The 23,112-nt window shown below is 39.5% G+C and overlaps 1 protein-coding gene across 3 annotated transcripts in view; it reads left to right on the forward strand.

Annotated features, from left to right (window-relative positions):
- Positions 1-18,332, forward strand: part of LOC144508496 (rho family-interacting cell polarization regulator 2-like) — a 246,089-nt gene extending 227,757 nt beyond the window's left edge. For all 3 annotated transcript variants that reach the window (XM_078236465.1, XM_078236466.1, XM_078236467.1), the window contains exons 24-29: positions 970-1,131; positions 5,989-6,147; positions 10,754-10,956; positions 12,338-12,421; positions 14,315-14,405; positions 18,052-18,332. The gene's annotated coding sequence lies outside the window, so the exon portion shown is untranslated. The remainder of the gene's footprint in view (positions 1-969; positions 1,132-5,988; positions 6,148-10,753; positions 10,957-12,337; positions 12,422-14,314; positions 14,406-18,051) is intronic.
- The last annotated feature ends 4,780 nt before the right edge of the window (positions 18,333-23,112 follow it).

Here is a 23,112-nt window from a genome sequence, read left to right on the forward strand (position 1 = left end):
ACGTTTGGTCATGTCCAATGCTGGCTAATTTCTGGTCCCTGTGTTCTTAACTTTTTCATACATGTGGAAAATCTATTGATATTAACCCTATTATTGATATTTTGGGGTAATTCCTGATGAAATAGCTGTAGATCATCACCTCATTGAATTGAATAAGTTGACGTGCAAACAAAGTCTAAGGCTCCACTCTCAATTGCAATGGGTCAAGGTGGTGATGTTTCTTAAACCTGAAAAGATTAAATATAAAGCACATGGATCAATTTAAAAATTTGATTGAGTATGGCAACCATTTGTTCATCATTCTGATCACCTTTCTTTTTCCTCTGAGCTGAATAATTCTATTAGCTGCCAAAAATTGTGTTTGGCTTTGTGAAACCTGGATCTTGTATTTTAAAATTTCAACTGGTTCTCACTCCCTTTAAGTTGTATTGTTTGATAGCTTGTCCACACCTGGACTTGATATAGTTCTTGAAACATTTCAAGTTTTAATCATCTAGTAAATTATACCTAACAAAGATATTTAAAGCTTGTTTTCGCACATGATTTATGCATTCTAGGAGTTCATCACTCAACTTCTCTCTTCAGTAGCATTAACTAATAAAGCTTTTGTTGCCTACTTATAAATACAGTCTACATAAGCAGTTTAGCATTATTGATAATATTATTCTTTGAATGATCAGCAACATAATGTGAGTCATTGTAGAAGTGATGGTTTTAATCTGGGAAACACTCTAGGCTATATATAAAGTCAAATGCCACTTTACTTCATTAAGTAAATCAAAATTCCTGTGACAAGTGGAACCAGTGGATGATTTATAGGGACATGGTGTTTTTTTTTCTTTAAAAAAGGGTGTCTCATTAAGAACCAACATTGACATTTCTATTGCACTAAAAGATGAACAATAGTATTTAAAATTCCTTTCAGAAATTATTCTAATACGAATTGCATTTTAACATTTTTGATTTCAGTCATTCCAAAATCAAAGATGGGGAAATCAGTCCTATCATTCTGGGATAAATGCACAGAGACAGATTGTGTTTTATATTTATCAGCTGAGAAGTTCCTGACACAACTAAGAAATTGTTATACACAGAAAGTGGCTGCAAGGTACCCAGGACAGACTGAAAGAGGTAAGCTGTTTTTAGTTCATGTTTAACAGGTATTCTGGAATGGGAATTTCTGTTATATCTATCATGAGTCAATAGCTTCAAATAATTTGAACATTATGGCAATGAATACTTTGAGTTGATTTTAGCATGCAATTGGAACAGGATATATTTTTTTAAATTGTTAAAAACATATTTTGTATTATTTCCATGCACCATTTGAGCAACACAACCCATGGGAAATTAAATAAGCTTCAAGACTGACTTTGTCCAGTTATTCAACTCCTTGTAATTGACATGTTAATAACTTCACCTGCTCAAGGCTCCAATCGCAACATCGACGATTTACAAAAACAAATTCATAATGCTCACATAATAAAGTCAAAATGAAGTTAAGATACTTTCTTGTAAACTGCTCTTGACAAAATTTACTGTACAGTTCTGGTCACCCTATTATAGAAAATATATTATTAAACTAGAAAGAGTGCAAAAAAGATTTACTAGGATGCTACTGGGACTTGATAGTTCGAGTTATAAGGAGAGGCTGGATAGACTGGGACTTTTTTCTCTGGAGCATAGAAGGCTGAGGGGTGATCTTATAGAGGCCTATAAAATAATGAGGGGCATCGATCAGCTAGATAGTCAATATCTTTTCCCAACAGTAGGGGAGTCTAAAACTAGAGGGCATAGGTTTAAGGGGAGAGATACAAAAGTGTCCAGAGGGGCAGTTGTTTTCACGCAGAGGGTGGTAAGTGTCTGGAACAAGCTGCCAGAGATAGTAATAGAGGCAGGTACAATTTTGTCTTTTAAAAAATGTTTAGACAGTTACATGGGTAAGATAGGTACAGAGGGATATGGGCCAAACGTGGGCAATTGGGATTAGCTTAGGGGTTTAAAAAAAGGGCACCATGGACAAGTTGGGCTGAAGGGCCTGTTTCCATGCTGTAAATCTCTATGACTAATTCATGCAACTTGATGGGACAATTAAACATGTAATTTGCTTTCTTCACATGACTGGAATTTTATTTTGGAACATATGAATAGGAATAGGCCATTTAGCTCCTCAAACCTGTTCCACCATTCAAATCGATCATGACCGATATATATCCTAACCCCATTTGACTCCAGATTACTTCATATTCTTCACTAGATGAAATCAACCACGCTGAAACTTAAAGTTTGAGCTGGTATCTACTGCTTTTTAAGAGAGTTCCACATTTCTACCACCCTTTATAAAGAAATAGTTTTTAACTTCTCTCCTGTCCTAGATTCCCCCACCATGGAAAAAGTTTCTACCCCCTCTACCCCATTAATTTTTTCATTAAACCCTCTACAAATAACCCATTAACCTTCTATATTCCAGGGAATGCAAGGCTAATTTATATAAATTTTCTACATGATTTAACCCTTTGAGCTCATAATGCTACAGAGTTCTTCAGGTGTGGTCTAAACAAGGCTTTCTAGAGCTGTAGCAGAACTTCCTCCTTTTTATATTCTAACCTGCTAGGTATAAAGATTAATATTTCATGAGCCTTTTAAAATATTTTTGCACCTGACCATTACATTTCAGTGACATGGTCACTTATGTCTCTTTTGACCTCCCCTATTCCTAAGTTTTTGCTATTTAAATAATCTATCCTTTTTTGGTCAAAAATGGGTGAACTTAGTCTTAACTGCCTTGAAATCCTTCTATCCCAGATTTACCTTTCACCTTAAAACTGTCAAGACATTGATAGTTCTGTTCCTGTCAATACTACCTACTATGATATCAACCTTCGGGCCATTTGCAAACTTGGATAGTCATTCTCTATTGCAAATAAAATATTCAGGTCAGACAGTAACTGTGCAGAGGGAAAAACAGAGTTAACCTTTCATTGGCTAATTGACCTGAAACATCAATTTATTTTTCCGCAACTACTGCTTGACCTGAGTATTATTAGATTTTCTGTTTATGTTTTTAGATTTTCACTATCTTTGTATTTTGCTTTTGGTTCTTTATTAGTGACATAATGCAGAGTGAAATGTTGAGGCCCCAATCTTAAATATTAATTATTGCTGAAAAAAGTGACACACAGTCAAAGCTTTTCATCTTGTGCTCATCAGAACAGTTGTAAGAATGCCCAAATTTCAAAGGGAGCAGTATGAGAGAAGCATGCAGATGTAGCAGGAGGTAAAGAAGGCAAATGGTATGTTGGCCTTCATAGTGAGAGGATTCAAGTACAGGAGCATTGATGTCTTGCTGCAATTATACAGGGCCTTGGTCAGACCACACCTAGAATATTGTGTGCATTTTTCATTTCCTTAGCTGAGAAAGGACGTTTCTGTTGGTGGGGGAAACCCAGAACCAGGGGTCACAGTCTGAGGCTGAGAGATAGACTATTTAGGACTGAGATAAGGGGAAATTTCTTCACTCAGCAAGTGATAAGCCTGTGGAATTCGCTAACACAAAGTTGTTGAGGCCAAAACATTGTGGGTAGAATTTTCCCAAAAAACGTCAACAACGAGAGGACCGGAGTGCTCTGTGCCGGTCCATCGGGCACGCTCCAGACTGCAATTGTCCCACACTGTCACTTTTTTGGAGAGTGGTGAGTTGCACTTCAGTACTAAGGGGGGTAAGGCCTAAACACATTGGTGAACGTGACTGCAGAGCTCGGGCAACATTTCACAAGGGTGCCCCAATCACTCAGTGCACTAGGCGATCCCTTTCCTCCATCGAGACCCTTATCTCATCGGCAGCATGTTCTGACCACTCCCCTCCCTGACACTGTTTGTCAGCATCCTGATGTGTCCCCCATCATGACTCCAACATTCACTAACCCCCCCCCACTCCCTGCACAAATCCTCCCACCCTAGCCCCCACTCAGGCCACATCCCCTTACCACTGCCCAGGCACACTGGCAGTGCCCACCAGCACTGCCCAATGGGCACTACCTGGCTATGCCCCTGACCACCCAGGGGCTTCAATGGCCTCTGATCCTCCCTGCATGGCCACTGTGTCTGGTTTCTGCTAGTGGAGATTAGTATTAGTTCACGCCTGTGTGACATCCCACCGGAGGGAACATTCTGGAAAGCAGGGGAGTGGGGGGAATGATCGCATGCTAAAATTGCTAAATGAGATTGAGATCAGGTCAATCTCATGCTAATCTGGCTCACGCCTTTCTGGGCGCAATCTGGTTTGCACCAGTAGAAAGGGGCCAGGACCATTGCAAACCATTTGGCACCAGGTGCAGAACCAATTCTTAGGCCCATGAGGTGGGTAAATCGCCCACTGTATGCTTTTAAGGAAGAGTTATTAGGGGCAAAGGGGATCAAGGAATATGATAGAAACAGGCTATTGAGCTGGATGATCAACCGTGATCATAATAAATGACAGAGCAGGCTCGAAGGGCTGAATGGCCTACTCCATTTCCTATATTCTATGTTTCTCTGAGAGAATCATGCTGATTGATTGGCAAGTTGATTCTGGTTGAGGCATTGCCATGGAGGATGTACCAAGGAACTAACGACCCCACGCTTTTGTTATAAATATTAACTGTCCATTTTTGTTACCAAATCCAATTACATTCCACTTTATAGTGGTTCTACCCTTCAGAATTCTAGCATCAAAATAAAAATTGCAGAACATTTTAGCGTTACCTTCATAAAAACGTATTGCACTAAAGGTTAAGGTAATCACTTTCACTCAGCTATATTAAAAAAGATTGCACATATTGGATTTTCAAAGTACAAACAAAGTGTATAAAACAAGCCAGTACATACATACGAAGGGGCCAGAATTAACCTGCCCTTTCTTAGTCAATGATGACTCACTTGCTTTGCATTTCTACAGTCTTATGTATTTCTTCTTTTCATCAAATGTTTATGATGGGGAGAAGGGCTGGGAGCAGTGATTACAAGTATAGGAGGTAGATGTTTTCTAATGTGATATACCATTCATTGGCTCAACAAAACAACATGTGTTGAAACTATGAAAGTATGTGTCCTTCTGATGGTGTGGGAGTAAACTACAAAAAGTTACAACAGACAAGGACAGCTATTATGTTATACAGCAGAGAATATAGTGTTTATTGAGACTGAGCGGTTGTCAAGTTTAATCACGCTAAAATTTTAGATTCAGGTCTGAGTCAAACAACATTAAGAAAAATTGTTAGGCATTTTAGAGAAATGCAATAAACAAAAATGTCAGCAACATTATGATTCAAGTCAAAGTGGATTAGGCTGGAGTAAACAATTATGAAAAGGAAATGAATTACCAAGGTCTGTGACCATTTTACCGAGATACCGAAATGTAACTTTTTCTACCTTTTGTACATAAATCATAATTCTCCTGTCCTTGGTGTCACATTACTTTTTCCTTGTAGCTGGGTTCATGAACTATGTAGAAGAAAAACTTGCACTGATTGCCTCCTATCGTAGACAGGGTTCTAATGGGTGGCACAGTGGCAAGCATTGCTGCCACACAGCACCAGGAACCTGGGTTCAATTCCGGCTTGGGTGAATGTCTGTGCAGAGGATGCACATTCTCCCCGTCTCTGCGTGGGTTTCCTCCCACAGTCCGAAAGACATTGGCTATGCTAAATTCTCCCTCAATGTACCTGAACAGGTGCCGGAGTGTGGCCTCTAGCGGATTTTCACAGTAACTTCATTGCAGTATTAATGTAAACCTACTTGTGACACTAACAAAATAAGATAGTGAGAGTCAAGCTATTGCCAATGGTTGGATGCCCCTCCCCCATTAAATTGTTGCAAGGATGAATTCCTTTTTGAAGGTTGATCACAAATGAATTTCTAGTTGATCTTACATTGTCATACAACTTTTCTCAAAGCAGTCTGTAATAACATTAAGTCTTTAAATTTTTACTGTTTTTATGTTTTTGTAAGTATTCAGAACACTACTGCACCAGATTGTCAGCTGTTGTGAATTACTGCTCTGTCCTAATGTCTCTGAGGAAGTGGTGACAGTCTTCCAGTTTTTCAACTATGTAAAAAAGTTCAAAATTACTCAGCTGGGAACACATCTGACCAGACTTGCAAAGGAAGGTAGGAGAAAATGTTACTTGCTTGTACTAAAACTGGAATGTGTAGCTATTGATTTAACAGAAATTTATGAACTAATGCAATTATGTTTGAATTACAAGATTTTTTGCTGCAGTTGTGCCAAGTTGTAAATACATCAAACAAATTTCAGTGGATTAAGACTAAAGTTTAAACATACCATAGCCATAATATCTCAAAGCACCTTAGAATTGGATGAATTGGATCTGCACTTCAGACTGAATGTTAATCAATGTTACCATTCTTAGGACTCTACCCCAGCAAGACCCTTTTATCTACCTCCTAAGGTTCAACCAAAACATACAATTTTTGAGTCAAAACTTCATCTGTGATGCCTATGCATTACCCCACATTATACATGGCCGTGATATTTAATGCAGATATGTACATCAATGAAATCTAATCTGTGACAGAGAAAGTTGCAAAGCCACAAACAAAACAAACGTTTCATTTTGCTAATTAGTCAATAGTGTAAGTTGATAATTTGCTCATTAGTTTGATATGTGTGTACAACAATTTACAGCACTGTACAAATACAGTATAAAGATCTCCTAGCTATAAGCAGGTATATGACACAAACCACTACTTGGAGCTGTTAATTATATGGTTTAACCTGTGCATTATGTCCTGAGTTGTCATTGGAAAGCAGACCTACATTAAAAAACGTGGATGCAAACATATGGAGCTTTGGAGTCATCTGCATTTTAAGATTTAGCAACTAAAAAGAATCTTCCAGTTTTATGTTAGGTATTTGGACCATTCATAGATATAGTCACCGCACAAAACAATGGCATCTCTAGTACATCTGTTAAGTAGGATTTCCTCAATAATATCTAGGAATAAATCAGAACGATTAGCAAAAGTGACACAATCTTGATATTTTCAGAGTGAAATGCTGTTGGGAACTTCTCAGCCTTTTGGCTAAGATCAAGCATAGGATCAAACCCAAGATCAGGTGTAATGCCTGTTCTTATCAGCTTGGATCTAGCATTTCTCTTTTGGAGGACCATGAATTGGATTCAATTTGAATTGTTTTTTGGAGAATGCAAGGAGATGGATTAGGGTCTTGCCCTGTCCATTCTGAACACTGGCTTTGTAATTTGGAGAAAGGATTTTTTTTAATGCTATAAGAAGGTTCCACTTTTCACTGGAATGAGCTATGGATAGAAGCCAAACAGATTTATAATCAGCATCAGACTAGAGGTATTTCATCTTTGATAGTGCGATGGAATAATTTCTATAAAGGCTCAATGTATGCATCAAGTAATGAGTTCTATAACTTCTTCCAGACAAAAGTAACAAACACAATTACATATGTGAAATAGATTGGGCAACAGTTTCCATTTTGGGTGTAATCAGTGATACAGATGCAAAATGTGCCAGTTTTGGGAAGTGTTTTTCTTCCTCTGGTTTCTGCTCAAACTCATTGCATGACTTCAAACACTTGCATCGATGTGTTATTCAGCTTGGGAGTGTGGCCACTTTTGTGGGTGGGGTCACCTTCTAGCACATTGTCTTTTTAAAGCAGTGCAAAAGAGATTGTGGAAACTCAATTTGGGCTGAATATACATTGCACTTAAAATTCATTTTTTTGTGTTAGTTTGGGTGATTTCAGATGAGTATGCTAAATAAAAACAGTGCAACAATGCAGAAACTCCAGGCCAATGCATTTAATATGGAGTACTGTCATATGGGCAAAAATGGCCTCCCATTCAAACAATCGAGTCCATGCCGGCTTCCCACAGAGCAATCCATTCCCTGCTCTTTTTCTGCAGCTTTGCAAGTTTATTTCTCTCAAATACCCATCCAATTCCATTTTGAAATCACTGATTGTTTTCACTTCAATCACTTTCATGGGCAATGATTCCAGGTTAACACTGGCTGCATAAAAAAGTGCTTCCTCACATTCTCCCTGCACCTCATCCAAAATCTTAAATCTGTGTTTCTCTAGTCGTTATACCATTAGCGAATCAGAATATCTTTGCTTTCTCTAACCCTGTCGTAATCTTGTACACCTCTATCAACTCTCTCCTTTTGTTCCAAGGAAAACAACCCCAGCTTTTCCAATCTAACATGGTGTCTAAAATCCCTCATACTTGAAACCATTTTGGTAAATCTTCTCTACATCTCTCAAGGACCCTCATATTTTTCCTAAAATGTACACATCAGAACTGGATAACAACACTAGTTGTGGCCTAACAAGAACTTTATAAAGGCTCAGCATAACTTCACCACTTTTGTCATCAATACTCCTATTTAATTTGTCCATCCTTATTACAAATAGTCACATATCCTTTGGTCACTCCTCTGCTAATTTCCTTCCTTGGCGGCGTTTCCATTTTGTGTCCAATTATGCTTGTGATGCATGTTGAAATATTTTTCTATGCTGTTGTTGCAAACAAATTATGTGGGTGCAGTTGATAATCCAGGTTTAAATTGTGTCAGTTTTGAGAAGGGTTGTTAATGTATTGCAAGTTGTTGTTAATAATTTGGGAGGAGCAGAAGAAATGGGCAGCATGGTTTTCAATAAAACAGCTGAGAAAGGGTGGGGACCAAGACTATGATAGGTAGGTAAAAACCATGGCCAGGATTTTACAGACCCTCTCGTCCAGTGGAATATTATGATCCCGCCAAAGTAAACGACAGTTTAAATGGCCTGCCACATCCAGTGGAAGGGCAGACACTGACGAGGCTGTAAAATCCTGGCCCATATTTTGTTCTTGATTTATAAAATTGCACCACGAAAGTGTACTGTATTACTCACTAATTAAAAAGGAGAAATGTTTCCAAATGATTAGATAGGATGCTGACTCAAGCTCTTTTGAGCAAAACCAGAATAAATCAACAATGAACAAACATTTGCACCCACCGTCACCCCCTCCCCTCGCCCACCCCACCCCACCCACCAGCAGATTGTTTTTTGCCGATTCATATAGTTTAGCTGATTCAGAGGTGTTTCAAATTATTCAAACTTCTGTACATCAATAATTAAATGTATGAGCACAAAATTTGTATGACTTTGAAAAAACATTTGCAGGATAGAGGGAGGGTTCACGTGATGAGAGATTTGGAAAATTAAAGAGAAAGGATGAGGTATTAATGCAGAGTAGTGTTACAAATAATGATAACTAGAATGCGACAGGAAGACACAGAGCATACAAACGTAAGGTTGCATCACCAAATAATGTCAAATAAGGAAAAAAACGGTGAAAAGGTATAATTAAAAGCTTCTCCGAATGCTCACCAGGTTCAGAATAAGATGGATGTCTTGGTAGCACAAATAGAAATTAATGAGCGTGATAGGTTAGCCATAACACAGATGTGGTTGCAAGGTGACCAAGACAAACCTGAATATTCAAGGATATTTGACATTTTGGATGAATGGGAAGAAAGGAAAATGAGCAGGGGTAGCTCTGTTATTAAAAGGATGAGATCAATACAGGACAATGATCACGGTTTGGAAAGTCAAGTTGTAGAATTAGTTTAGGTGGAGATAAAGAACAACAAAGGAGGGTGTGGCCAGTTTATAAACCCCCAAATCTTGGCTACACTGTAAAACTGCATGTGAATCAGGAAATAATGGGGACTTTGAAGAAAGGTACTGCAATAATTGTGGACAATTTTAACCTTCATATAGTTTGGATGAACCAAGTTGGCAAAGGTCACCTAAAGGATGAGTTCATAGAATATATTTGGGACAGTTCCTTAGATTAATACATTTCGGAACCAACCAAGGAGCAGGTTATATTACACCTGGTCATGTGTAATGATGTGGAGATGCCGGCGTTGGAAAATTGAGTCTGTGTCTTTATAAACTCTGTTTGTGAACAGAATTCCCACTCACCTGAAGAAGGGGCTTAGAGCTTCGAAAGCTTGTGTAGCTTTTGCTACCAAATAAACCTGTTGGACTTTAACCTGGTGTTGTTAAACTTCTTACATGTGTAATGAGGCAGGATTAATGATTTCATAGTAAAGGATCCTTTAGGCATGAGTGATCAGAACATACTAGAATTTCATATTCCGTTTGAGGGTTGAAAATGTGGGTCTAAAACTTGTGTCTTAAAATAGCGGGTATTCCATTTAAGACAGAGGAGGATTTTTTCCCCTGGGGTCATTAGACATGGAATTCTCTTCTCTAATGAGCGTTGGAGATTGGATCTAGGTATTGCTGGCAAGGACAGTATTTGCTGCCCATCCCTAATTACATTTGAACTGAGTGGCTTGCTAGGCCATTTCAGAGGGCAATTAAGAGTCAACCACCGATGTGGGTTTGGAGTTGCATGTTGGCAAGACAGGTATGTATGGCAGATTTCCATCCCTAAAGATGAGTTTTTGTGACAATTGATCATAGTTTCATGGCAAACATTACTGAAACAAGTTATTTATGATCGTGCTGAATGGCAGAGGAGCAGGTTTGAGAAACTGAATGTTTTCTAAAATAATAGCAGGAGTAGACCACTTAGAAAATTAGCATTTCTTAAAAAGAATCCTTTTATGAAATTGCATATTTAAAGAACAAGAATAACCTGAATTATTCAACACTTTGCACAGATTGCCATTTTTTATTCTTTTGGTTCTTTTATGTTTTTAGTATTTCTCCCTGAAGCTCTACAAACAGTGCAGAAGATGAAGACACTGAAAAAGTTAAAAGAAAAGTTAGTCTCTGAGCTACAGCCTCTGCACCAAACCTTACAGGCAATCAGTATTCTTCAGTTAGATGAGAACCCCAAGGTGACACAAGCTGTAACCTCATTCCTTCGTAGTGCTTTAGCAAATAATATTTTTAGAGCAAAGGTAAGCAATGATTGTTTTTATGCTGTGAATACATTGTATTTTTAAAAAAGGACAAAAATATAACGTTTACTGTTTTATTTAGCCGGACTTACGAAAAATGCAAATCAGCTAACTGGAACTTAAAGCCATTAATAACATTTACTTTAGATAAAGATATGGTGTGAATGTGAAAACTATGAAAGAGTTGAACTCAAAATATTTCCATATTTTAGCCTCCTTGTAAAATAGAAGCAAGTTTACAGTGAGCAGATAAAAACATAAAGGGCCTATTTTAAAATGGAAATAGGTTTCCACAGATATTAAAAGAACCATAATTTTTCCTACATTACAACAGCACTTACACTTCAAAAAGTATTTCACTGACTGTAAATGTTTTGAAACATCTGGTGATCGTGAAAAGCACTATAAATGCAAGTAATTTTTTTTAGCAAGTTACACTGAAGAAACTCAATAGCAAAATGAAATAATCAAAGAGAAAATCAAGAGAAAAAGATCAGGTTGTAAAAAGTCATATTTAGCTACATTGTTTATTAAACTACTATGAATTTCTATAGAGACATAAAGCTTTCAATGTACTTAGAAATAATGAGCCAGTTTTTGGTGAAATAATAATATGGGATCAAACTCATCGTTATTAATGTGGAAATCACCCTGCATCTCATATAATGGAGAAAATAAATCTCAATGCAAATCACCACAAGTTGCTGGCTGATTTGTATCACTCCTCCATTAGTTTTGTGAAAACAGCATCACCTGTTTAACCTCCCCACAATTTTTAAGGTGTTGCATTAGCACATTAACTCTGTCATGAGTCTAAAGGCCAATTAAGTCTTACAATTAACAAGTGTTACTTTGATGATGTGACCATTGTTAAGTATTGGGTCTCATTCCAACAGGTTGTGCATTTGTTCAAATCTTAAATTTGACATTTTAAAATTGTTTTTAACTTTATGTACCTTTCTCTCTCAATCAGCTTTCTTTCCTCAATTCTCTTTCTGTATTGGATTTGACATTTAATTCACTCTTCTTAGTCATTCCTCATTTTATTTTTCAATTCTTTAATCTCATTGATGGAACAGCTAGACTACTTCTTGTTCCCCAAGGTCCTCAGATGCCCTTGCTGTGCTATCATTAGCTGACACTACCAGCAACTTTGTAGACAAAATTTAAAAACCTACACTTGCACAAACAAGTCGAAAGAATAGGATGTGCCATGTAATTCCCCACTGTAACAAAATCTAACAAATGTATCACAGAATATCAATAGTACCCAAGTATCAATTCAGTGGTGTTTTGTGCCCTGGATTCAATGCTATGGTTAATGTATTTGACATTTTAACAATTTATAACTGGCTAATAAGTCCAATTTCACATTCCTCAGGCTTTGGCCTATTACACAGAAACCTTGCAAGAAAAAGATACACAACTCCAGAGAGCTGCCTGCATGGCACTGAAACAACTGAAGGTATGTTCGGGTCTTGTAGACTTCATGCTTCTACTGACAGCAGCACAAATTTATTTGCAACTATTTCAAAAGAAATAAAAGTCCTTAAACCCATCATTAATGCATACAATTAATTTTGTAATTTGTAAGATCCATATGTACAGCTAAGTTCCACTTTCAGCAGAGTAGGCTCTGATGATTAATATAAATCATAAAAACAGTTAACTGATCAGATGGACCAATAAGCAGAACAAAGTACTTATGTATTAAACAATGAAATAACCTTCACAATGTTTCAGAAAGGTCAATATATTGTGAATTTAAAGAACCCTTTCATGAGCTGGAATCATAAAAATATTTTAATCTTAAAGACAATACAAAATTATTAAGGAGTTCATAGGACTATTAAATTTCACTGGACTATTGGATCATCTTTGAAATGTTAATCCTTAACTGAACCAATCAGGTGATATCTTGAAATACTTTAGACTTAGGCTAAGATAGGTGGTGGTGTGGGACAATGACTGAGGAGGTAGCTCTTGCACTGGTTCCAGGTATATACCCAGATTCCGGCCATATTTCCAATCTGAGAACACATTCATAAGGAGAACTGGTTCCTGTGCCTGTAGAGGGAATTCATGCCTGTCTGGGGCCAATGACTTCCTATGGCAGGCCTGGAGGTTGCTGTAGTACAATAATAACAGAAAGAGTTTTAACAACACCAGTTGTTACTGTGTTTACCCCAGTCCAACGCCAGCATCTCCACATCACGAGTACAATAATAAGGCAGACACTGAGCTGCCAGATGCTTTTTAAAAGAGAAAATGTCTACTTTCATTGATGGAGCATACTTAGGCAGCACTTGCATAAGTTCCTCTTTTTTGATGCCCTAAAAGCTCTTTTAACTTTTACGTGCTAACCCCTGAGGCTCACCGGTGGAGGCCATATTTCAATGTTATTGTACACACCTGGATAGGAATGAGAACATCTTACACTGTTGACCTCTTGAAAAGTAGTAGTGGAAGCGGAACATGGAGAGTGCAGCAGATTGCACTCCATATATTTTCAACCCTGTCCACCAGAAAACTAATCAGATGTGGCTAGAAAGCTGTGGTCATAATGTCTAAAATGTAATACCAGTGACATAAAAGTATCTTTTCATGTAAAGACATTGTTACTAACCATTCTTGGTTCAGTTTTCATGTCTACTTCAAAATAATTAAGTGTCCTCCCCATTTTATCTGAAGTTTACAAACTTATATTCCAAATGTCTGCTTAATCAAAAACTTAATTTTACTCTTTCATGTGATTTTCTGGCAAAGCCAGCATTTGTTGCCCATCCTTAATTGCCCTTGGACTGAGTGGTTTGCTGAGTCATTTCAGAGAGGTGTTAAGAGTCAACCACATTGGTGTGGGTCTGGAGACACCTGTCTGCCAGGCTAAGTAAGGATGGCATATTGCCTCCCCTAAAGAGCATTAGCAAACCAGATTTTACAACATTTGATGATGATTGTCTTGGTCATCATGACTGACACTAGCCTTATGTTCCAGATTTATTAATTGAAAATCAGAATCCACCAGCTGCCACGGCCCCTGAGCAGGAGTCTTGGTTTTCCAGAGCTAAAAAAAAGTGTATTGATTTCATTTCTGTACCTCCAACTTCTTGCTACTTTTTAAACTCTTAACAAATTTGGTTAGTAGTTTTGGACTGAACAAATCTGATGAGGGTGCATTCTGCCTTGCAAAATGATCAAAATAGCACGTTGGGCAGCCCATGAAATTTACTACATCATCAAGTTGCATATTGCAAACACAAGTGAAGAGTTGGCCAGATACTCAAGATGCAACAGAACTATTAAACTTGCTCTCACAAATAGATGGTAGAATGTGATCTCAATTTGTTCTTCCTTCAAGGCTATGGAAAGTATTGAACAGATTGCCAGCTTGTGCCACTCTCAAACAGTGAATGTGCGTGACACAGCACGAGAAACCCTCCACTCTTTTGGTAATGCTTTTCCTTTTTTACTCTTTCTCGTTAATTTTTTATCTTCCTTGTGGAGCACATTTTAAGTACCAGTTGCCTTCTAGTATCTCATCAAAGCAGCAATTAGTCAGCTGCTTTTCTGGATTGATTCACGAAGCTGTTGAATGAACTGCAAAATCTAAACTTCTCAAATAAAAACTGAATTCTGGAAAAACTCAGTAGGGCTGGCAGTATCTGTGGAGAGAGAAACAGTTAACATTTTGAATTTGTGTAATTCTTCTTCAGAGCTGGAGAGAGGCAGAAATGTGATTTTATACTCTGCAAGATGGGGCAAAATAGGTCAGGGATCAGTGGGAGCTCAGGAGAGATTTGACAAAAATGCCATGGACACAAAATGAGTTAACAACAGCTTTATGGACTAAGGACGCATCTAATGCTGACCTAAAGGTCAGATGGTAGAACATGTTCATAGGGTAGCACAGTGGTTAGCACTGCTGCTTCACAGCTCCAGGGACCTGGGTTCGATTCCCAGCTTGAGTCACTGTCTGTGTGGAGTTTGCACATTCTCCTCGTGACTGCGTGGGTTTCCTCCGGGTGATCCGGTTTCCTCCCACAGTCCAAAGATGTGCAGGTTAGGTTGATTGGCTATGCTAAAATTGCCCTTTAGTATCCTGAGATGCGTAGGTTAGAGGGATTAGCGGGTAAATATATAGGGATATGGGGTTAGGGCCTGGGTGGGATTGGGGTCGGTGCAGACTCGATGGGCCCAATGGCCTCTTTCTACACTGTAGGGTTTCTATGATTCTATGTTAATAGCAGAACAAAAGTCATTGTTTTCTGAAAGCAAAATGTAAGAAAAAGTTACAGACTGGACTCAAAGAAGTGAAAAAAAGAGGACAGCTCATGGTTTGAAGTTGTTGAATGCAAAATTAAGACCAGAAGGCAATTCCTCCAGTTTGCATTGGGTTTCACTTGAAGATTGCAGCAGGCCATGGATGGGAAGGTCAAGGTCATGCTCACACTCGCAGCCTCAAGTGAAGGTGTTCCGCAAAGCAGTCCCAGTCTGTATTTAGTCTCCCAACAAAGAGAATGCATTGTGAGCAGTGACTAAAGTCCAACAAGTTTATTTGGTATCACGAGCTTTCGGAGAGCTGCTCCATCAGGTGAGTACCCTGGCACTGCCCCCTGGGCTACAGCTAGGGAGGGGCCTCCAGGGAGCTGCATTGGAGGGGCAGAAGGAGTCATGTCTGTTTTGGGGGAAGGGGTCACGTATTTTGGGGGGAGGGGGGGGGCTCCCACCCCTCCCACCCGGCTCCACCAGCATGATGATGGGTCATAGAACCCCCTGAAGTGCACTCCCCTGTTGTTGTGAGATTTCTTACTGTGTCCACCCCAGTCCAATACCAGCATCTCCACATACAATAACCATTGGGTTTAACAACTTCAGGCCATGAACTCTGTCCTTTCTTCTCCCCTCACAGTTTAGCCTGTAACTTACATTTTGGTTTCTGAGAGCACTGACTTTGTTCTGCTTTTAACACACTATACCATCTGAACTTGCTGGTGGAGCTGAGAAAACCAACTTTTCTTTCCAGATAATCCAGCTCGCTGTGCAGACGAAATCTGGAGGAATGACCCAAGCCACAAAAGGGAGCACTGCTGTTTCACAGCAATTCCAGTCTTGTGTGACTGTCAGGAGTTTGCATGTTCTTGTCTGTGTGGGTTTCCTCCGGGTGCTCCAGTTTCCTTATACAGTCCAAAAATGTACAAGTTAGGTGGATTGGCCAGGATCAATGCACAGGATTACAGGGACAGGGCAGGAGAGTGGACTCAAGTAGAGTGCTCTTTTGGAAAGTCAGTGCAGACTCAAAGGGCCAAATGGTCTCCTTCTGCACTACAGGGGGTTCCATGGGAATCGCACTGGTGGAGTAGGGTGGGACTCCCTCCCTCCCAAAAACACATGTGACCCCTTCTTTCCCTCCAATGCAGCTCCCTGGAGGTCCCTCCCCAGCTGTACCCCAAGGGACAGCCCAGGCTTTTCCTCTGCAGGTTATACTTAGCTGTGCGCCCCCAGTGAATTCCCTGCCTCTGGCTCATGTTTTTTAAAAAGCAGTTGTAAACCTTGCTAACATGATGTCACATCAATGTGGGGGTGGGGGAGGAAACAATATGATAGGGAAGCCCACTAATTATATGGAAGTGTATTGAAAGAAAAGTCAGGAACTTCATTACCGTCACCGGCAAGGGACAGGGTGAATCAGAAAACAAGATTCTTGTTTTCCAAGTCTCTCAAACTTTTGCACTTGGTGAACGTGGATGCCTTAAGTCTTTAAATACTATCATTAATGCTCCCTTTGTCTTGTATCCATGACATCTTTGCCCACCTATCCTTGCCCTTCTGCTTTCCTCCACCTCTTCCACAGTATACAATCCATCACATTTCCATAGAATCCCTACAGTGCAGGAGGCTGCCATTTGGTCCATCGAGTCTGCACCAATCCTCCAAAAGAACATCTTACCCAGCCCATCCTATCCCCATAACCCCGTGCATATACTTGGTTGGTCCAACAGTATAATTGTTTCCCAACTTTTCCACTTGGTAAATCTAAATATGAACATTCATTTTTAAATTTTAAGACAAAACTCAAGGGTCATAATGGGACAATATGTGCAAACTATGACTCAACATTCTCTAGTACAGAATTTCACATTCAATGTGTGTGCCAAGCTTATTATAAATCAAATAGCCAAAATGAATAAAAGTTCTAATGCTAATTGTATAATACAATAATTGCATTTATATACCTCAGAATGTGAAAGCACAGTTCATACAATGAATTACTTGGCTGACATTTGGTCTTGGAGGAGGCACAATTCCCTCCAGCCAAACATTGGGAATATAAAATCTATCATTTTTGGCTCCTAACACAAACTCTTATCATTGTCTCCATCTCAGCCTAACACAGACTTCTCAACCTTTGTCCTATTAAACTCCAGACACTGTAAATACCACAAACTCTCCATTCAAAAACTGCCTACTTCTTTGCTGGTAACATCACCTGCTTCCACCCCAGACTAAGCTGATCTACCATTGAAACACTCGCCCATACCCATCACCTGCAAGTTCAACTATTACAATGCTCTTCCTCCATAAATTCTGCTGATCCAGCTCTTTTATCTTCATTGAGCTACACTGACTCTTCAATCTGTATCTCAAAATTTAGAATTCGCATCCTTGAATTACATAGTGCTACAAACCTGTCTTCTTGTGCTGAAGTTTGCAGGTCATTGGTAGATACACCTCAGTGCATGGGCTCCATGATCTAAAAATTCCTTCTGAACTCCTCTGCCATTCCACTTGGCACCTAAACCTTCCCCCTCTAATCATGCTAATAACTCCATCATCCTAATAATTCCTTCTTTGGTTCAACATCCATTTTGCCCCTTATCCTTCTGGGATGTTTTCCTATGTTTGATTGGCAACTCAATTTCATGAGGTCCTTTCACATTAACTATTGATCGAGAAAATCAGCAAAATTCTGAACTGTTATTTTAACCAATTTATAAGTCAAACTAATAAAATATTTGCCTGACAAATGTATTATATTGTTGAACATGTGCAGGTCTGTTACATATTGCTTAGATTATCTTTCATCTCATTGTACAGGTGAGAAAGGTCGTTTGGCTTTTGAGAAGGTGGACATGTTATGGCATGAAGGAGGCTTGAACCAAAATTCAATTACCGAAATTACCATTCTCTGAAGATTTAATTATTCTTTTCAAAACCAACCATAATAAGCATCGGTAAATAATGTGCTTGTATTCAATAATTTTGCTTATACTATTTCTTGTATAAAGATTTGCAGTCAAAATGCAACATTTATATTTTTGTCTCATACAAGTGGTTATTTGGTGTTGGTGTGCAATAAAGTGGTGTGATTTAGATTACTGATCCATATTGCTGCACTGCTTTTCTTTTAAAACTTGCAAATGTTTCATAGAGAAGTTTCAGATTCTTAAAATAGATTGTTTTTATAATTGTTAATCCAAATATTCTGAACTTCAGTGTGTTAAAATGTCTATATAAGTGTGTGGACAAAGACGTATTACCAAACTTTAACTGAATAAATGATGCACTTTAAACAAAGATTTTGTAGAGTTCGCTGCAAAACTTATAAAAGAAAACCCATTTCTGACTTGATTAAACCGGAGCCATTTATTACTTTCAAGCAGACACGGAATAAATGTTTGCCTCTTGTAGTCTAAATATGGAATTGTCATCTAAACAATTAGCTATCCTTCTTGGAGGTATCAATGGGAAAACTTTGCCTCGAATCAATGACAAAATACCTTGTGCTAGGATGTTAGAATGGAGTCAAACCTCGGGTATATTTCATGGGTAAACTTGATGGGGGGAAAAAATCCCAAGTAACTAGTTCTGATGGCCCTGCAAACTAAAGCTTCAATATGTTTACTGGTGCTTTGTGAGGGCAAACTGCATAACATTAACAGGCTAAAATCCAGCATATACTTACATATGCTTGGAGAGGAGGCGGCTCCTAAACCTCAAAATGAACCCAAGTTCTTCAAGCTTGAGTAGGTGGATATGTATCTATACAACAACCAAGCATTTGGTTTGGAATATGTCAGTGGTAGATTTTGTTAGGGTACGGACCAAAAACCCCAAGGTATATCAAGTTAGATCAGACTCCAACTATTTGCTATTTCTGGTAATGTGAGGATATGATGTTTCATTCCAAGCATGATTCTACTGACAAACTGGGAAGCTTTTATCAAAAACTTTACTTAACAACATGGTTTAACTACGATTTAGCTCAGCATTTAATATTTGAACAATGCATACATACAAGATATCTATCCCAACATTTGAACTGCCTGCTGCCCAGACAAATCAGCACCTTGTAAAATGGAGCTGAATTTTAAACATACCCTTCACACAAAACATGATCAAAATTCATTTCTTAAAGGCATTGTATCATCTCAATTTCCATGGATGTAGACATTCTACTGATCAAGCTGCCCGAAAGCTCAATGATGGATTATTTTGTAGTAGAATAATATTGGTTGAATCATGCAAACTGCTGTAGGTATTTATCCTTAATTTAGAACATTGAATTACAGTGTGGTAAGCAAACACAATAAAATTAACACCCGAGTATAAAATCTTTTGCATGGGTTCCTCATTCCTAACTAAAATATAATGTCTGAATTTTAACCATTTGCTGTAAGTAGTAATTAAAGAGCAGCATTTTCCCACCTGGGTTGAACATAACACATGAAATGGGAGTAAATCATATGGCCCATCGAGCCTGCTCCGCCATTGAATACGATCATGGCTGATCTAGGGTTTCAAAATAACTTGTCAGGTTCCCCCATAATCTGGGAATTTTAAAACACCAAAACACTATCTCAGCTTTAAATATATTCAACAATGAAGTATCCTCAACCCTCTGGGGTAGAGAATTCCAAAGATTCACATTAATGATAGGTTTGGAAGCAGGGATGGCTGGGAAAATAAGAAATGGGTTGGGAATACTTCCCGACACATTCCTACAGGGGAAAGTTCCCATTGTGCACAATGTGATGAATTGGCTGCCTACTAAACAGAGACACTTAAGCCAATTAACATATCTAAAGAAGAATTACAGGGCTCCAGCATTTTTCTAGCTTCATATGGAGGCTAATTGTTCCATGAAGAAGCAGTCCTAGAGGAGCCATTAAAGCCAGAGGATCCATGGGCAAGAACAAGTTTGAGGCCTTAACAATTAATCTGGGGGGGCCTGCCCTTTTTATTATAACATTTACCTCTCCCAGTGTGTTTCCATGTTGAGACCCTCTTGATATCCTACTGGGCTCAGCAGTATTTACCTCTTCCTGTGGGGCTGTCAAGGTAAGAAGTTTAACAACACCAGGTTAAAGTCCAGCAGGTTTATTTGGTAGCAAAAGCCACACAAGCTTTCGGAGCTCTAAGCCCATTCTTCAGGTGAGTGGGAATTCTGTTCACAAACAGAGCTTATAAAGACACAGACTCAATTTACATGAATAATGGTTGGAATGCGAATACTTACAACTAATCAAGTCTTTAAGAAACAAAACAATGTGAGTGGAGAGAGCATCAAGACAGGCTAAAAAGATGTGTATTGTCTCCAGACAAGACAGCCAGTGAAACTCTGCAGGTCCACGCAACTGTGGGAGTTACAAATAGTGTGACATGAACCCAATATCCCGGTTGAGGCCGTCCTCGTGTGTGCGGAACTTGGCTATCAGTTTCTGCTCATCGACTCTGCGCTGTCGTGTGTCGCGAAGGCCGCCTTGGAGAACGCTTACCCGAATATCAGAGGCCGAATGCCCGTGACTGCTGAAGTGCTCCCCAACAGGAAGAGAACAGTCTTGCCTGGTGATTGTCGAGCGGTGTTCATTCATCCGTTGTCGCAGCGTCTGCATAGTTTCCCCAATGTACCATGCCTCGGGACATCCTTTCTTGCAGCGTATCAGGTAGACAACGTTGGCCGAATTGCAAGAGTATGTACCGTGTACCTGGTGGATGGTGTTCTCACGTGAGATGATGGCATCTGTGTCGATGATCCGGCACGTCTTGCAGAGGTTGCTGTGGCAGGGTTGTGTGGTGTCATGGTCACTGTTCTCCTGAAGGCTGGGTAGTTTGCTGCGGACAATGGTCTGTTTGAGGTTGTGCGGTTGTTTGAAGGCAAGAAGTGGGGGTGTGGGGATGGCCTTGGCGAGATGTTCGCCTTCAACATGTCATTGATGAAGACGAACATCTCGCCAAGGCCATCCCCACACCCCCACTTCTTGCCTTCAAACAACCGCACAACCTCAAACAGACCATTGTCCGCAGCAAACTACCCAGCCTTCAGGAGAACAGTGACCATGACACCACACAACCCTGCCACAGCAACCTCTGCAAGACGTGCCGGATCATCGACACAGATGCCATCATCTCACGTGAGAACACCATCCACCAGGTACACGGTACATACTCTTGCAATTCGGCCAACGTTGTCTACCTGATACGCTGCAAGAAAGGATGTCCCGAGGCATGGTACATTGGGGAAACTATGCAGACGCTGCGACAACGGATGAATGAACACCGCTCGACAATCACCAGGCAAGACTGTTCTCTTCCTGTTGGGGAGCACTTCAGCAGTCACGGTCATTCGGCCTCTGATATTCGGGTAAGCGTTCTTCAAGGCGGCCTTCGCGACACACGACAGCGCAGAGTCGCTGAGCAGTAACTGATAGCCAAGTTCCGCACACACGAGGACGGCCTCAACCGGGATATTGGGTTCATGTCACACTATTTGTAACTCCCACAGTTGCGTGGACCTGCAGAGTTTCACTGGCTGTCTTGTCTGGAGACAATACACATCTTTTTAGCCCGTCTTGATGCTCTCTCCACTCACATTGTTTCGTTTCTTAAAGACTTGATTAGTTGTAAGTATTCGCATTCCAACCATTATTCATGTAAATTGAGTCTGTGTCTTTATAAGCTCTGTTTGTGAACAGAATTCCCACTCACCTGAAGGGGCTTAGAGCTCCGAAAGCTTGTGTGGCTTTTGCTACCAAATAAACCTGTTGGACTTTAACCTGGTGTTGTTAAACTTCTTACTGTGTTTACCCCAGTCCAACGCCGGCATCTCCACATCATGGCTGTCAAGGCTCAGAGGTGGCCAATTAGGATGCCACCTCTGGGAACATCCTGGTGCTGGCCCACTGTTGGGACTGAGCTGATCCTGCCTACAGCTTCAATAAGTAACGGGAAAATAGGCATCTCCTGCAAAAAGCAATCCAAGAGAGGAGACCACCTTTAGGAAAGACAAATTTCAATCCATTAATAAAATTGTGCGTGCATGTGGGGTCACTGGACTTTAGAATCCCACAATTGCACATAGGGAAACAGATTGCTATATACCGCTTTCCTATATCTTTGTGGATGCTTCCACATTTTTCTTTAGCTGATCAATTAGGAAATATTTTGACCAATACTGGTATTTTCTCTTTTTACATGTCTAAATCATTTACACAGACAATTTTCAAGGGGGCACACTACATTCTTCTTCCCTACTTTCAATCCTTATGTCATTCTCTCCATGCCACAAGGGTTTTAATCTTAAAAAAAACCATAAGTAAACTTTATCAACACATTTTGAAAATCTAAACATTATATTCATCATGCATGACTTGACTTTACCCTGCAGTGTTAATTGGCCTCAAATAGCCCATACTGAAATATTGACCAGGAGTCCTGTACAATGCCAGCAGCTTACAAAGAGAGCCAAAGACTATCCCAGCCCCCACCTCCAGCTTGTTTCACAGTTGTGATACCTTGTGTATTAACCCCCCCCAAAAAACCATGTTATCATTTGAGATATAAAAAGAAAAAACCAGGCAAATTTGAGACCTTTCCTAGGTGATCAAAACTGGTCACTGGCCTCAAATTCCTTGTAATATCTACCTTCCCTCTCCCCACCATAAAGAGGACCACTATTCTTTGGGAGAAGACTTACCTTGTCATCTAATCTATTTTTAGCTTTACACAAACTAATTGTGGCCCCTGTTCTTACCTAACATGTTTAATTGAGACAGTCAACTTGACTACTACTCATTTTCTTCATTTATAAACCTCAGATAATTTCAGTCTGAAATGTAGAATCCCAACATTTTAGCCAATCTTGTTAACCACGATGCT

This window comes from Mustelus asterias, chromosome 20 (assembly GCF_964213995.1).
Source record: "Mustelus asterias chromosome 20, sMusAst1.hap1.1, whole genome shotgun sequence".
Classification (NCBI taxonomy): domain Eukaryota; kingdom Metazoa; phylum Chordata; class Chondrichthyes; order Carcharhiniformes; family Triakidae; genus Mustelus; species Mustelus asterias.